The sequence below is a fragment of the Ambystoma mexicanum genome, chromosome 2p (assembly GCF_040938575.1).
Source record: "Ambystoma mexicanum isolate Mex_15411 chromosome 2p, UKY_AmexF1_1, whole genome shotgun sequence".
Taxonomy (NCBI): domain Eukaryota; kingdom Metazoa; phylum Chordata; class Amphibia; order Caudata; family Ambystomatidae; genus Ambystoma; species Ambystoma mexicanum.
In genome coordinates, this window is record NC_090923.1 from 1,231,751,989 (window position 1) to 1,231,765,071 (window position 13,083).

Below are 13,083 nucleotides of genomic sequence, written 5' to 3' on the forward strand. Positions count from 1 at the left end.
ATCCATAACACACATGGCCAAACCAATATCACGGGCCACGTTTGTATTCCTGTTAATGGAGGCAGGTTTGGGCAGGGCTTGCTGAAGTAACACACGTTGACTCTCCAGCTCCAGCCCAATAGCGTCAAATGTTTTAATCAGCAGCGTGAGCATTTGCTCACAGGCTAAATACTGAGTGTATGACCTGTTGCTATCCTGCCGAATCATTGATGAGGAGAGATGCTGAGATTCCTCCAAACCCACCTTCAGCTTGATCTGCCGCAGATACACATATCGCTGGAGTGGAAATAAATTATGTTTCATGAGTGGTGGCAGCCAGGGGCCAAGTGGATGTCAGTCAGGACCACAAGCGATGCTTTGTCACCATTACGCGGACTAACAGTACCCTCTTGAGTACCTTGGTTATGGAACATCCGGAACAGTGATGTGCACCTCGCTGAATTCCACAGAGGTAGAATCTGCCAAGGTGGAAGTCGCAGGACACAGTGAGCCTTCAGTATGATCATCAATTACTTTGATTACAAGCAGCTCAGAGTCCACCACATATGCATGTATCACGAGCCCGAAGAAAGTTCGTAATTTTAGAAGACTGGCCGATAATAGAGTTTTTAGCTGCATCCACAGGTGCTTTAATTACTGTAGGTAGGCATGTGCGCGTGTTTCTGAGTGAATAAGAGCATGTTTGCACTGCTTGCACGGGCATTTCACTTACCCCACACTCCCTCACTGGCAAGATCGTATCGAGGGTCACGTTCTCAGCTTCACCTGCAATGTCCACATCAGAGGGCACAGTTCCTCCATCACCCTCACGCCTGATGGCGGTGCCGCGCACGTTGCTGATTCGCCGCTGAAAGTACTGCTTCAGCATGCAGCAAGGTCCTTAATAGGCAGGAAGCGGTTCAAATGGGTTTCCTCCCACGCGGTCACCACCTGAGATTGCTGGATCCTGAAGGGCGGTGACTAAAACAAGTAGAGCATATCGAGCACAGTAGCGACAGGGTGCCAGGTACACCAGAATAAGCACTGCCTCAGCGTGCAGTAAGGTCTTTAATACGCCGAGGCAGGAAGCAGTTTAAAGGGGTTTCCTCCACCGCAGTCACAACCTGAGATTGCAGGATCCTGAAGGACAGTGACTAAAACAAGTAGAGAATATTGAGCACAGTAGCTCAATATCAATATCGAGTCCCCATCTCCCATCCCAGACACATGTACCAAAGACATCTCTTGGTGTACCAACATACAAGAAGCACTCCTTGGCAAAATCACTATGCTACAAGCCAAAATTGAGTCAAAGAAAGAAAGTCTCACCTTCGTAGACAATCCCATCCCTCCCACGCACACCTCACGAATGGATGATAACCTATTTGAATTCTCCACCATCACTACTAAAGAGGTCGAAGACATAATTAACTCTCTGAAACCCTCCAAATGCCAAGGTGACATCTGCCCTGCTCCAGTTATCAAAGACGCAGCCAAACATCTTGCCCCTTTCATCACATCTCTTATAAACTCATCCTTCACATCCAGCATACTACCTAACAAGCTAAAGGATTCCTGGGTTTTGCCTCTACTCAAGAAACCCACGCTAGACCCCAGTGTCCCCACGAATTACAGACCTATTACTAATGTGCCCTTCCTCCTAAAAATCCTTGACAGAGCTGCCTACCTGCAGATCCAGAACCACCTAGAGAAAAATAACTTGCTAGGACTAAGACAATCGGGCTTCCGCCCCAAACACGGCACAGAGACCGCCTTGATCGATCTCAAGACACAAATGGACAACCTCAAAGACAACGGCAAACTAGCCCTTCTGCTCCTCCTCGACTTGTCGGCCGCCTTTGACTTGGTAAATCATGATATTCTCTGCAAACATCTAGCCTCAGCAGCCAAATTCTCCGACAAGGCCAATGCCTGAATTCAGTCCTTCCAGAATAACAGATCCATGAGGGTCTTTGCTCCCACAGCCTCTACCGAACGAGCCCCCGTTACATGTGGCGTCCCCCAGGGCTCCTTTGTTTCCCCCACACTATACAATGTGTTTATAAAACCCCTCTTCGACAAACTGGACCATTTGGGTGTCATCTACATGAATTACGCAGATGACACTCAAATACTCATCCCACTAACAGGTGATTACTCCACCGACAACACAGTACTCAACAACATTTACTCCATCATCCAAGAATGGATGGCCAAACACGGCCTCTGCCTCAACGACGACAAGACCGAGCTTCTTCTCCTTGGCTCCCAATCCAGACTCCATAAACTCAACAAACTTTACCAAACATTCACCATTGACGGCAACAACATTTCTGTCTCCAACAGCATCAAAACTCTTGGGATTTACCTTGACTCCTCCCTTACACTGACAAGACAAATCAACGCCATCTCATCTGCCACCGCTTACACATGTAAGCTCATCAATGCTAGTAGACCTTACCTCTCGACCTCCAACTGCACCACCTTAGCCAGAGCACTAGTACTCTCCAAAGTCGACTATTGCAATGCTCTCTACCTGGGTACTAGCCAAAAGAACATCAACAAGCTTCAAGTTATCCAAAATAACGCACTAAGAGCAGCTATGAACATACCCAAACACGAGCACATCTCTGACACCAGACGCTCCTGTCAATGGCTATCTATACCTCAGAGAATCGAATATAAAATACTCTCTCTCACACACAAATGCTTATCCAACCAAGCACCTAGATACCTCTCGGACAACTTCATGCACCACACCCCATCTCGCCCAACGAGATCAGCCCAAACACATTGCTTAAACATCCCCAGATTTAAGCTCCAAAAAGCAGGCGGCACAAGCTTCCCTGTGCTTGCCGCTAAACTCTGGAACTCACTACCAGCCGATCTCAGATCTGAACCATCCGTTCACCGATTCAGACAGTGCCAAAACTTGGCTACTGGCCAAAGAAGCCTAAAACGCCACCTTATTACCACACAAATGTACATACTGCCTGTATAATCTGCACAATTTCAAACCTTGTAAACACATTATTATGTGTATATTATCAGTAACTGTTTTATAATGTCTATACTACCTATAATGCTTACCTACGTTTACCATGCTTGCAATATTTTGACTACTTTGTAACCATGCCAAGCGCCTGGATGCCCCAGGGCCAGGCGGCGCTTTATAAATAATAAACTAAACTATGTAGCGACAGGGTGCCAGGTACATCAGAATTAGCACTGCTTCAGCGTGCAGTAAGGTCCTTAATATGCCGAGGCAGGAAGCGGTTCAAAGGGGTTTCGTCCCCTGCTGTCACCACCTGAGATTGCTGGATCCTGAAGGGCAGTGACTAAAACAAGTAGAGCATATCGAGCACAGTAGCGACAGGGTGCCAGGTACACCAGAATAATCACTACTTCAGTGTGCAGTAAGGTCCTTAATACACAGAGGCAGGAAGCGGTTCAAAGGGGTTTCCTCCCCTGCTGTCACCACCTGAGATTGCTGGATCCTGTAGTGTGATGACTAAAACAAGAGTAACATGTAGAGCACAGTAGCTACAGGGTGCCAGGTACATCATAATAAGTTCCATTGTATGATTGTGCAATGGGCAACATTTCCCTCTAGATTCCAGGTTGCCCAAATGAAAGTATTCATCTCTTGTAGGAACCACCTCTGCTCAGTAAAACCATTCCTCTGTACAAATAGCTAAATAAACGTTATCCCATCTAGAATTGTAAGCGACCTGTGAAGGAGCGTTGAATGCTTTTTGATGCCTCATTGTTTATTGGCCGTGTTATGTATCCAGGAAGTAATCTCAACTTTATAGACTCTCTGGACCATTCTCCAGGAACGAGTCTCAATAGTGCGTCCAATGACAACAAAAGAATGTTGCCGGCACTACAAGGTTAGAAAATGAAATCCCTACATTATCGGCCCAAATCAATGCAAATGGTCCCAAAATCCTTAAACCAACAAATGGAGTGAATATCTGTTCTAGTGTATGATCAGGCGCAAAGCATAAATGCAGAATGCCACCAAAAATGCAAAGCCCAGATCCATAAGTGATGCACACAGGTGCAGAACGTTTGTGTAAACCAGTAGTATGTTAAGAGGAACATTAATATACTGACTGACTTTTGCAGACAGTTTTGCTGTGCCTGTTATGGGGAAAATTGTTGATTTCCGTTAGGGGTAATTTCTGACTAGGGGTAATTGACACCCCTTCATCCCATTGATCTGATCAGGATTGGATAAGAACACTACAATTAGGGGGCAGTATGTCAGTGACCACAAATCGATTAGTACCAGACAGCCACGTCTCAGTGAGAAACAGTTTATCAAGACCATTTTCTGTTATTAAATTGTATATGAAAAAGTAACTTTTTTTACCTCTTTCAAAAGGATGTATGTTATTTTTTAGAAAATATTTCACCTTATGGAGATTTCACCATATCACTGAAAAACGAAATCGACTTTTTCTACTTTTTTTTATTGCGGGAGGAGACCCCTGCAGACCCCCTCACCGCTTCCTACCCTAACGTATACCCTTACTCGACACACCACCTATTCATGTCCCCTACCATTTTCGGTGAAATGGATTCAGTGAAGTCTCCTTAGGTGAAATGGTATTCGAAGAAATCTACGGTAACAACTCAAAAGGATACAATTTAAGAATTTTAGATTAGAATCCGTACAAGCTGTAGGTGGCTTGGTGCTCTTAAATAAACATGTATTTGCTGATTGAAATTACTCTGTAAGGGCAAATGGATGGTCTACATTCTACATTTGAACTTTAAGATTTGTGCTGATAGACAAGCAGTAGTCAGATGAAATTTGAATTAATAGATCTGAAATATTATCCTTGTATCTCGTAATTGAACCAACTGACTCAACTGCTCTTGGTGCGGTTATGGCAGGGTGCCAGTGCGGACGGGCACGGACGGGCTTGCCTTTGGTGCACCTTCAGCGTGCCACTGCTTGCCTGCCCCATATATGGATAATATTAGGTCTTCCCAGGGGTTTATGTACTGCAGTAATGCAGTCAACATTGAAAAAGATTTAACAAACAAGCGGCATCTCTATGTGACTTGTGGCAATTTAAATGTTATAGGGCAACAGTGTCCCTCGCCCAAGTAAGTCTGAGGCAATCTACTCCCGAACCTAATTTACAAATTCATTCAGATAGATTAAAAACTAAAATCAAAATAGTAGTCGAATTACCTGCTAAAAATATCTGCAGCAATACATCTAAAGTGCAGGGTAAGTAATTGCCATACGAAATCAGGAAATTGAAGGTGTACTGAGATTTAGAAAACCAGATTTAAAACTAGAAATATACTGGTATTGTGCCAACTGAGCAAATACAGTGTTTCCTCAAACTTAGAAAACATTGAGTTTGTGCAAGCCAAAATATACATTTGTTGGTTAGATAGCACAGCGAGTGAAGAACTTGTTTATGACCTCTGTGCGAAGCCTGCTATGCAGGTTCGAATCCTGGTGGTGCCAACTCTCAGCCTTTCATCCTTTCTGAGGTAGATAAATTGAGTACCACGTGGTGGGTAATGATATCAACTGTTATTACAGCGCTTTGATGCCCTCGGGTGAGCTGGTACTATATAAAAACTGGTATTATTACATGGGTATTACATGGGCTGTCAATCTAGCCTTAAACTGGTAAATATACTGAGAATACATTTGGATTGTACATTTCCGGAGCACATCAGAATTTGGCAAACTAGGGGTAACCTTGAATGTGAAATTAGGAATGCACTGGCATACTGCAAACTAGGAATATTATATGTTGGTCAAACTGGATTCTTAAAGGGATTTTCAGCCTGGAAAGAGACTGTGATTTGAAAAAGTACTGGGATTGTGATAACTGGGGTTCAACAGGCATTGTGCAAGCTGAACATATAGGGCATCATTACAAGCTTGGTGATCTGAAAATAAAGTTGTTAGTAGCAACGTACCGGCACCCTTTCGGGACCGCCAAACAAAGAGTCTGCCAGTAGGGGCACAGAACTCCCGGTAGGCCTGACCTGCTGGGAGTTCAGTGAAAAGCCTGCCGGCAGGGGCCCGAAGCACCAGCATGTTACTAGCGGTGCTGGTCCCTCAGGTTTCCCATTCCCATGAGATTCCACGCAAATGGGAAATAACCGTTCTGGTGCCCCCAATAGCACCGGGATGTCAGGCGGCGGGAACAGTGTTACGGGGTTGGTGGCAACCCACCGGCTACAGGCGAGTTGTACCGCCAGCCTCATAATGAGGCCCTACTTTGGTTGTGAAACTGGGTAATGGCAACATGCATAGATAGTATGATTGCGAAACTGGGAGTTGTGTGGCGTCAGGAATGAAATTCAGACTCAAGGGAGTCATGGTTTTGGTCAAAGACTTGTATTAAAATAAAAACAATTGGAGAAATACCTCTCTATCCCTGCAGTAGGGGTGTTTCCCTACCTAACACCAAAACTAAGGGTCTGTCGTTGTCAGAATGTCCAACGCAAAACTGTCCTCTGTCCAAAGTTCTATTTTGACCCTCACATTCTAATAAATTAACTCTAAGGTGAAAAAGGGTAATGTCTTTGGCCTTGGGGTATGTACAGTTGTTCAAAAGGAAAAATATGTAACTCCAAAACAAAGTTCCAAAAAGTGAGAGTTCCTTATTTCAGAGGGTGGCTCCCTTCCCCTGGATTTCTCTCCACTCTGCTTTATGTTCAAAGATATCAGTTCCTTAGGCTTCTCTTGCCCAACAACACAACTGGTACAAACAATGTTGTGTCCGCTGTTCTTTGTCATGCCAGGTTCTCTCTCTCTCTCTCTCTCTCTCTTAATATGTGAGCACAGTCCTTTTGTCATTCCTGATGTATATCCCTTTGAGGACCTGCTTGGATGCTTGCATATTATACACTGTGTAGGTTAGCACTGTTTGTGCTTTCTGGTAAGAACACACTTGCATTTTTCATTTGCCCGGTACATTCTCCTACCAGGGTTTAATATGTTTGCACAGTTTCTTGCCAGTCCTGATATATCCTTCTCAGGATCTCCTTGGATGCTTGTACAATATATACTGTTTAACTTAACACTGCCTGGTACACTTTCCTTCCGGGGCTTTCTGGTAAGAACACACTTGCAATTTGCATTCGCCTGGTATACTCTCCTGCCAGGGTTTTCTCATGCATATTTTGTATGTCTCTCTATATGCCTGGTACACTCTCCGGCCAGGTCTTTTCCCATGTGTGCTCTGCGCACACTCAAACTTGTCAGTCTTTTATACTTGTTTCACCTTTCTTAACTTGACTGGTGCATGATCCTGACAGGGCTTTTCACACAGATTTAATCCATACATTCACAAACTTTATAGATTCTTTTGCATATGATATACCTTTTACAAGTATTTCCCTTACTCATTCTTTCTCATTCACTTTAATTATGGTGGTTGTACTTTGACAGGCTTTCCGACACGCCCTTGGGCTCCTGTGTCCCTTGGCTGGACTCACTGGCTTTTGTTGGCATATGCTGGCTCTTCTCTTGCAAGCCTGTGGTGGTTGTGCGGTGCTCTGCCCTCTCTTGCTACCTCATCGCTGTTTCGTGGCTTCCCTGCTTTTGGTTCCACGTTTCTCTGGACTTTGGTTTGGTGGACGATACCTTGTAGCACCAACGAACACCCAGAAGCTCTCTGTCTGCTTCTGGCATCCTCGCCACATACGTTCGTTCGCCTGCAGTCTGCTTTCCTTCTCCTTTTTGGAAAGCCTCTTCACTCCATGGACCCCGTTCCAGCCCTCTTGTCTCTTGCTCCCCATCGAGAGGTTGCGTTCTCCAGCCAGCGAGGTTGACCCCTTCTCAGCTGTTTCGCCAGTTTAACTCTCTCAGCTTCGGGTTGACTTTCCCAAACACTAGAGTGTAGCGTGTGCTTTGGGCTCTCAGTAATCTTCAGTACTCGGTGCATCTTTATCACCCCAGTATTCTTGGGGTTATAGTATTGGTAGTTTGGTTTTGACAAAATTAGACTTAAGGTCCGGCACAGTGTTTCTAGTGGTGTTAATGGGCCCATCCACATTTTATGAATGTACTGAGTTATAGAGAGTGCTCTCAGATTCTTTCCTAGGTGGGAGAGGGGGGATATGACAACAAGCTATCAATGCATGGGGAATGGCTGTGGTATTCGCAAAAGAAAAAGGGGGATACGATGTATCATCCGATGAATTCATGACACCCTCCCGCCGAGGGCTGCCTCCCCCCGATGTGATCCTCCCTTATATAGCCACCTCCAGGGTCAGGATCAGGTAGTGGCTGCCGTCCCGTTGCCATATGGGGAGAACCTTCCCTGGAAGAGAAGTCATGACTCCATCGGATTCATCACAGAGTGTACTGAGCCTGTCAAACTACAAATGTAATCTAGAGTTTCACATACTGGGGATATATTAGGGATGGATAAATTGGGAATAATAATGGCATTAAGCAAATTGGCAATGTCAAACTGGGAGTATGCTGAAATTTTACAAACTGGGAGTTTCATGGGATTGTTAAATGTTGGGGATATTTATGCAGAGGTTTTCCAAACGGGCATTGGGTTTTTCCAACTGGCAGTTTTTGTGGATTGTGAAATATTGAATATACTGGGACTGAAAACAAACGCGAGTCAAAGGCAAGCGACTCTGTGGTACTGCAGGAGCAAGGGAATGGACATGATCCCCATTTTAGGGAACAATTCTACCAATGACAATTAGAACACGTTGCTTTGGGTTGCAATTATGAAAACTTTGGAACCCACTGCACAAGTTAGGACAGGTATCACATCAAGAATGATTGAACCTAGAAACATTATCGCAAAAGATTGCAGGCATGTTGCTGAAAGGTTGTCACATATCAGGCCGAAAGGGGCCACATCTGCACAGCCGTTTGGGGTCAGATGGAAGCAGTCCAGTGGGCCAGTTATGGAATGTGCCTTAGTTAACACAAGCTCAGCGGGCAAGCACAGCGCCGACATTTCAGAAATCATCCACTGTTTATGGGTGGAAGCCCTTTTAAACACGACGTCATGGATAACACGGAACTGTTGCCTGCCAGCTCCAAAGACTAACTGTAAAACGAGAAACTGTAAGAGGAGGCAGGTTTGTGGTGAACTCCACAACTCAACTCTAAGTGAAGGCAAACTTGTTCTCACAGATTGTCGCACTTAGTGGGTGCTGTTTTCCATAGCTTCGTCGATCAAACCACCAATTTTCTTCTACTATACCAACCGTCACCCAGGGTCTGATAGTTCCTTCCCATCCACCGTAACGGATCTGGCTCCCCAAATTACCACTACATTGTAAAAACCGTAGGTGGTCATTTTGGAAAAATCTCAAATTGCATGCCGGGGACCCCATGTGTGGGCACCTGCCTTCTGTGGGGTTGCCTGCATGCATATTGCTGACATCCTCAAAGCGCGGAGTAAGAACTGAAGAGTAAATCCAGGCAACACTGCCTTTACTCTTCATTTTTACTTTCTGCTTTGAGAGATATAAAACACCACCTGCAAACACGCTTTGCAGGAAGAGCGTTATAATTGATTCCAATGGAATCTGCTTGCTATACGCCAGGTGTAAATTCAAGGCGCATTTCATTGGAATCATTCATTTTACGATGCCATGAAAATGTTATGTAGTCATAAAACTAAATGCTTTGCTGAGTCGGAGGAGTAAAGCAAAGCAGAGATGCTATATCGGCTTTGCTGCCCTCTCACGCCTCGGACGGCTGTAAAATTAGCTGGAGCTTAAACAGAAAAGGATCCTTTCTAGTGTTTTAGGCGGTCTAAACATCTGGAGAACTTTGATCCATGACCTGTCAAAGGACTTATCACTAACCTTAAAGACCTTTAGTTTACACATCTGGTGAGAGAGCCCACGCATAAAAGAGGACATTCCTTGGATGCCATCTTTAATGGGGATAACTCAATAGTGGGGAGTCCAACGTAGCGACTTGCGTGGTTACATTATAGGCTTGTCTTAGTCAGTGCCCTGGCTGCTGCTAGAGAGCCATTGACGTGGCTTCTGGCTCGGCAGGATTGGCAGTCTACCCCTTGTGACAATCCTTCAACCATTAACTATAATTTCTGGACAGACTCAAGTGTGGACAGGGTAGTCTTATCCCATTAACTAATATGAGTCTCCTACAACCTGGCTACAGAATTGGCGGAAGCAATGAAATAGAGGATAAAGGTGGAACGATGCAGGCGTCCATACCATCGTTAGGGAAAAGGGGACATTTTATTGAGAGTTGCCAGACAATACAAGAATTAAAATCCTCCAATCTAAACAAAAATACTTCCAGGAGCATTTGAGAATTTCTTTGCACCGCAAAAGATCTTTACTATATCATTGAGTACCTCCCCAGTCCTCAGTCACAACCAATCACACATTAACTTTGCAGTGACATTGCCAAATGTTCCTAGAAAACAATAATCAAAATAAGAAAGGCAATTGCCATGTCAGAATGCGGCGAGGTGCAGGAGCGACCAGCTATCCTTTAGAAGGACATCCTGAAACCATACTAACAGCCTTCACTCCCATAAGGTTCTATGCTGTTTATTCGACAGGAATTCCGCCGAAGTATTTTATTTCAACAGAATTACATTTAAAAAAAACTCCACACATTTTTTTTTATGTTCCCCCCAAATTCCCCTCTTCCCCTATCCTAGTCCCCCTACCCCAAGCCCGTCCCTGCCCCTTTTAATCCCTTACATCCCTCTATTTTTCAATTAATTTTGTCAGCGGAATTCCAGCGAAGTAAAATGCATTAGCGGAATTCATGTTGGCAAAATGACGGGAAACCCTTCCATTAACAACATTGGATTTACCAGTAAAGTAGAGACAAGCAAATGCACTGGATCAGACACCGGCCCTTACCCACCATCAATATGCAAAGCCCAATTAAAAATGCCAATGATAGTATCGCAACTACAGGACACCATTAATGTATCACTGACTTCTGGGCTAGCAGCAGACCCTCTTACTATCACATATCTGAACCTCCTAATCACAACTCAGGCGATCAAGGGCAGCTGGTGAACATCTGACTGATTTTTAACGTTCCTTTCACAGCAAACTGCCAAAAAGGAGGTGGTGAAGCAGCTTTAGGACTTCATGGAATCCAATATGCCTTTGGATACCATTAGTAAGTGTGAGACATTATCCTGTAATTGGATGTGCGCATGACCCACAAAATACTGCCTAAGGAAAGAGTTATTAGGTGTATTAAGAGGTATGCGGCAGCAGTGGTAAACCACAGGGGTAATTTCTCAAAAAACTCTTAGATAAGGTATCAAAAAGTCTGAGGGGCTTACACTGTCTGTGCTCCCAACCAATAGGAATAGTTACGGCTTATTAGAGTCAAAGCAAATATTGAGAGCAAAAGACTGTTGAGTAGTCACTTTTAGATTTTGTGTGTGTTTTTTTTAATCAAACAAATATCATACAATGTGTTCCTATGAACATAAACATCACAGCTAGTGATTGTTAGGAATGGTAAGGACATGGGTTCCCCATAAAAAGGGTAAATGTACACATTGCAATGCCAAAAAATAATAATTAGAACCAAAGAGCACCAGTAAAAAACGCCAGGCAGCGTATTTACACAAGTTGTGATTCCAAAAAAGTAATTAGAACAAAAAGATGCCTACAAAAACGCCAACGCGTGTTTCAACCCAAAACGGGCCGTCCTCAGGGTGAGTAAATCAAAGAGTTGCCATATATCAACCAGAAAACACATTCATAACTAGAAATCACATTGGTACATTTGAACCATCATACAAAGCAGAATAAAACTTCTGATATTACATTTATGCAGTTCCAGCGAAAGTAACAGAGAAAGGCAGGGAAAAAGAAAGACATCATTAATGATCGTGTATATATGGTAAACAAGAATGAGTTACAGTACAGATGACCCTTGGTGATTCTACATCACTCTGGAGGTACAAAGTGTAATGCATTTTTTGTGATGCTAAAGGTTACCTGTCTAATACTGTACACGGAACTGTTTAATCGTGTGTTGAAGCACACTACTTGAATATAATTCTTGTTCTCCAGATTTAGAAAGTCCAAAGTATTAACATCTGAAATAAAACATGATCCGTTTTATTCCTAATTGTAATGCTTGAACAGCAGTAGCGTAAAAGTGCATGAAATTATGATATCATGGTTTTTTCGAATATTAAATGAAGAATTCCAGTGGATAAACCCTCTGCTTACCTATCCATTTGTCTAATAATTTATGTGAGATGGTATGATAGAAGTTCTGTGGCAGGCGTTGCCTAGAAGCAGTTAATTGTCGCTCGGTTGCATGCTGCCCGTGGTTTCCCAAAGGTAACAGGAAGGGGAAATAATGGTCAGTAGATGTGAAATGTAAGTTTGACTAAACTAGCGTTTTTGTCATTTCTGAACTCAAAAAGACACTAAGAGTGACTTGATAGCTTAGGTCAGAGTGTGGTAAAATGGGTAAAGAGAACGTCGTGAAATAAAACAGAGCTTACCAATTCACCGCCTGAATGCGCAAGGAAAAAAGTGAAAAGCCGTCCGGCCGGTCGCGTTCTGCTAAACTAAGGGTGTTGGCGGAAACAGCCTAAAAGCGAGCAGGAGACTAATGTAGTCTTGGATCACGTGATTAGGCATGTGGCCTCGAGTTGCCTAGCAACGTCTCACAGCAAGGAAATGCCGGTATGGCGCTTCAAAGACAATCGTTCGTTTGTGAATAGAACATAATCCGAATGGTCAAATACTTTTAAAAGGCCCATGCTGGGGTTGATATTATAGTAAATAATCAAGAATGAAGTGCTCATCTTAACCGCATACTGCGTATGTTGTGTGGTGAAGGGGTTGAAACACGTGTTGGCGGTTTTTGTAGGCATATTTTTGTTCTAATTACTTTTTTGGAATCACAACTTGTGTAAATACGCTGCCTGGCGTTTTTTACTGGTACACGTTGGTTCTAATTATTATTTTTTGGCATTGCAATGTGTACATTTACGCTTCCTATGGGAAACCCATGCCCTTATCATTCCTAACAATCACTAGCTGTGATTTTTATGTTCATAGGAACACATTGTATGATATTTGTTTGATAAAAAAAACACAGATAAC

General features: G+C 43.7%; 1 long non-coding RNA gene across 2 annotated transcripts in view; it reads right to left on the minus strand.

Moving 5' to 3' along the window:
- LOC138567376 (uncharacterized) overlaps positions 1–12,551 on the minus strand; it is a 119,553-nt gene extending 107,002 nt beyond the window's left edge. For both annotated transcript variants that reach the window (XR_011302186.1, XR_011302187.1), the window contains exon 1: positions 12,477–12,551. This is a non-coding gene — a long non-coding RNA (uncharacterized lncRNA). The remainder of the gene's footprint in view (positions 1–12,476) is intronic.
- Between the last annotated feature and the right edge of the window lie 532 nt (positions 12,552–13,083).